Below are 4,854 nucleotides of genomic sequence, written 5' to 3'. Positions count from 1 at the left end.
AGTGCTCGTTCAATATTCCATGGAGCTAACATAGGAGGATAGATTGTACACAGTCATATTATTCAATTTCTTAGTACACATGAGTGGGGGATTCGGATATGCTTGAGGGTACATGGAAGATTGAATTTGTATATATATTTTGTCTAATGTGGTGTTATGTGGGTTAGGAGCCAATAAAGGAGTACAAGGAAATCCAACCATGTGACCTCACTTGTATTACTTGCATGTATGCTTCCTAATAATAGTTTTACCCATTGAATGATAGATCATTATGTCTAAGGATACTAGAACACGTCTCTAAACTTTAAAAAATCTCTAAAACTTGAGTGCATGTTGATACAATAAAAATATATTGATACCACTTGTGTTGTACCTTGATGGTTGAAACAAAAAACTTAGATAATATTACCATAAATGTTACTACAAAAAGCAAATAAAATAAAATAAGTATTGAAATCAAAGCAATATGTTAACCTTTCTTGATAGTCTAAATTGAAAGCAATGTTCACATGCCTCTTCAAGGGAGAACCTTTGATTGAATAGAGCTCCAATGCAATACTAATCACTTATCATGTAATTACATAAGTTTTATCACTATAAATAGTTTATATATATGCAAAACCTTGATCGCCTAATGGGCCTTTATCATGACGCTACATCAATTACCTTGGTGGCCTTATTTAATGAACTCTTCATACATTATGTATTACACACTCTAACTACCTAATGGGTCTTATTTAATAAGCATGTCCAATATACATTAAGTGACAACCTACTCCCTTATCTAGGGGAGTTAAGGTGGGACCCTAACACATTGTGTGCTCATAATATTTAGGAAAAAAATCTCTTAACACAATATTATCTTGCTTTGAATTTTGATTTTCTCCTTACTTTTGAATCCATGTTGCTCAAAATGCATAAAATCCCATTAAATTGCAACATGTCCCTCCAACTTTGTATCACAAATTTCATTTTCTATAAGTCCCATTTTCTTGAATTCAAGATATATTTTCATTTCATTGAATCCAATCTATCAATTACTTTTCCTTCAAAGTTCCTCCATAGTTTGGAACTTTTACTTTTGTGAACTTTTAAGTTCTTACTCTTGAGCTTTAGTAACCCACAATAAATCCCTCAACAATTTCTACTTTCTCTTCTTCTCATTTAATTTTACACTCATTTCTTATGTTTTTTTAAATTTTTTGACAAAAAAAAACTTCATAGAGAAATCCAAAAGAGTCCTTATTAGCCTACTTGTGTGTTGACTAAGCCTGTTAGTCTCTTCCTTATTAGCCCACTTGTGCGTTTGTGTGGTGATAAAATGCATGAAATAGGTCACAGTGCCCATTAGTTCATTAGCCCAAATGTTTCTTCCTTATCGGTAACTATAGAGAAGCCCTAGCTTTTAGTCAAGTAAGCAATAAATTGATTAACTAAATAAGTTGGTTCATAAGCTTTCACACAGTGGTAAAGTCTCTAGTTTGTTCATCTCCTTCCTGTTAGTAGCACAGTGGCACATACAATTTACCTTATAGCTACGATTAGCACAGATGATTGATTAGCACAGTGAATCTTATAGCACAATTCAATCAACGAGGTTCAAGAGACGTGACACAGGAGTTCAAAAAAAATCTAGATATCTGATATCCACCACATATTACTTATTCGCACACTCATTTCTTATGTTTTTTTTAATTTTTTAACCAAAAAAAACTTCATAGAAAAATCCAAAAGATCCTTCCCCATATACATAGATAACATCCTAGTAAACTCATCCTCATAAACCAATTTACCTAGCATTCAACTCAAGCATTTACTAAAAAAAAATAGCAAGATACTCAAAGACATTAATATTCTAGTAAAAGAAACCCCTTGGATTTATGCTTTATTTATATATTTCTTATCCAGGTATCACATCTCTCTTATGGCATGTCATGTTTTTCCAAAAGCGTATCTACGTGACCACTCGCAAAACAGTGGATGGTCTCGCAAATGGAGTTGTCTATAATGCGACTTTTTGAAGATTCCGGTGACGGAATCCGGCGAAGAAATTGAGGTCAAATCTTGATTTCTTGCCGTTAAAATGGTTTTTTAACTGCATATTTGGATTCAGCACCCTGAAAAACCCCTGGGACGCTTTCATTGTGCAGAAACTAGCTATCAAACTTGCGATTCCAATAATTCTTGCCGGATTTTGACCGGAAAAATCCGCCGGAAAGGCTTTCAAAAAGTCGCGTTATAGACAACTCCCTCGCAAATAGCTTAAATGCAATTAATAATGGTAGTGTATGAACTTGAGAGCGAAATACTCTCTTGTTCGTTAAATATTAAATGACAAAAGTATATCATACAACGCAGAAGTCACGTCATATAAAAATATCCAGCAGCCATATTCGATGCAAATGGTTTATGCGAAATACACATTTCAAACTAAAAAATAAAAAACAATTGATAGACATCTCCCGACTTTAGCTCAGTTGGTAGAGCGGAGGACTGTAGTGGGATAAAACCTAAACTGGAATCCTTAGGTCGCTGGTTCGAATCCGGCAAGTCGGAATTTTGTTTCATTGTATTTTCACTATCATACGTTAGCAAAAGCTTTTTTAATTTATTGAAAAAAGATCGGTGGTTCGAATCCGGCTGATCGGATTCAGCAAGTTACCAAATGTTGCTTAATTTAGTTAAGTAACTCATTCTACATGTGTTAGCAAGTTTGCAAATGTTTCATAATTTAGTTAAATAACTCCGGCAGATCGGATTCAGCAAGTTACCAAATGTTGCTTAATTTAGTTAAGTAACTCATTCTCCATGTGTTAGCAAGTTTGCAAATGTTTCTTAATTTAGTTAAATATCTCATTCTATAATTTAGTCTTTGCAGCGTTATTAATCATTCTACAATTTACTTAGTCTTTCAAGGTTTATTAGTCATTCTACAATTTACTTAGTCTTTGCAACTTTATTAATATAAGTTTTTCAAAATTTAATATAAAAATTTATTTGTTTAGAAAAACAACATCCTACAATTTAGTTAGGTTAAATGTTGAATTTTATTAGTTATATTTAGTCAAACTCTATGGATTTATTTTGGAAAAGAAAATTAACTTCTAGCTTGAAAGCCATGGTAGAACAGCTAAAGAGCAAGTTGGTTTTAGGAGACATCACTCAACTATTGATCATCTTTTATTCTTAGGATCATTACCGAAGAATGTCGCAATAATAAAACCAATCTCTTTTGTTGTTTTGTTGACTTTATGAAAGTTTTCGACATAGTTCCTCGAGATAAGCTATGGCTGAGACTTAAAGAGATACTGGTTTCTCTCAAATTGAGGGTTGTTGTGATTAGGTTGTACGAGAATGTTATTTCCAAGCTTAAGACCACCAAGGGTTGGTCTTATGAAATTAAATACAATATTGGAGTTAAGCAAGGGTGTCCCTTATCCCCTACCTTTTTTTGCATTTACATTGATAAGCTAGAAGAGTGTTTAGAAGTTGCAAGATGCGATGGCCCCAAGCTCGCTAGTATGATCATTACTCTTCTCGTTTATGGTGACAATATCTTTCTTCTAGCCAAAAGCCATGGCGATCTCGAAAAGTAGCTTAGGATCCTTCATGATTACTGCGCCAAGATGGGCATGATTGTTAATATCGACGAAACTAAAGTCATGATAATTAAATCCAAAAAGATCAATTATGATAATTACATTTATGATCAAAATTGCTTGGAGAAGATTTCATCATACAAATATTTAGGTATTGACATTCATCATCAACTCAATTGGCATTATAGCATGGAGAAAAGGATAATAGGAGGCTAGAAAGCTTATTATGAGCTTGAAAACAATTGTAAGTCGACAGATCTTTGGGTATGGAGTTAAAAAAAGTTCCTCTTTGAGACTTTCATCACCCATATTATTTTATATGGATGTGAGATTTGGGGTTACAATATATCTAGATAATCATGGAGGAAGATTGAGTTGATTCAAAAGCAATTTATAACCTACAACCTCAAAATTAAAGGAAATACTCGTTACTCTATCCTCTTTATTGAAGCTAGTCTTTCCCCCATTGAAAGTATGGCTATGTTTAGGTATCTAATGTATAAGAAGAAGCTTTACAACATGTAAGCCAAGAGGTTCCCAAAATTGCTTCTAACTCTAGCCAAAACCCCTGCCTCTGGCTCAAGCAAGGCAACATAAGGATGTCTAGTCTTGGATTGACCATTGGGGGATAAAGGAGGATATCATCTTGGAGAATAAGGATAATATTAAAAATACTATTACTTCCAAATTTAAGGATAAGTTGTGGGATGATAAGGAGTTAGAGGGAAAAAGGAAGCTAAAATATTATAAGGGGGTGATCAACCCCAATCTTGCTAATCAGAATTATCTTTCTGCCTTGACCAGTGCTACGAAGAAAATGAGCATTACAATGATTAGAACTAATTCTCATGAGCTTTGAAGTGAAACTGGGTGTTGGTCAATTCTGAAAACGCCTTGGGACGAAAGAGTTTGTCACATTTTCGATACTAAGAGGGTTGAAGATGAAAAACACTTTCTCTTGGATTGTTCGGCTCTAACTCACATTCGTTCTTATTTCCAAAACCTTTTTCACACTACCAACCTTCTTGACTTGTTAAGTCAGCAAAACTATAGTGATCCAGGAAGGCTTCTCTCCTTTTGTTTTGATCATAGAAATAAAACATTAAAAAATATCAATTAATTGCTTACTTTCTCAAAGTCCGATAGACCATATTGGTCTTAGTGGATCATCATCATCATCATCATCATCGAATAATATAATTAGTTCTGATGTAATTTTATTTAAAATTAATATAATATATATATTAATTAATTT

The 4,854-nt window shown here is 33.4% G+C and overlaps 1 non-coding gene across 1 annotated transcript; it reads left to right on the top strand.

The window, feature by feature from the left end:
• The first annotated feature begins 2,462 nt into the window (after positions 1-2,462).
• Positions 2,463-2,556, top strand: TRNAY-GUA (transfer RNA tyrosine (anticodon GUA)). The gene is made up of 2 exons: positions 2,463-2,499; positions 2,521-2,556. It is a non-coding gene; the product is annotated as a tRNA-Tyr (tRNA).
• The last annotated feature ends 2,298 nt before the right edge of the window (positions 2,557-4,854 follow it).

This window comes from Pinus tabuliformis, chromosome Q, assembly GCF_031772625.1.
Source record: "Pinus tabuliformis cultivar Carrire ecotype Pingquan chromosome Q, CPIR1, whole genome shotgun sequence".
NCBI lineage: Eukaryota > Viridiplantae > Streptophyta > Pinopsida > Pinales > Pinaceae > Pinus > Pinus tabuliformis.
The sequence above is the reverse complement of the archived record's forward strand: the minus strand, read 5'-3'. Positions and strand labels throughout refer to the sequence as shown.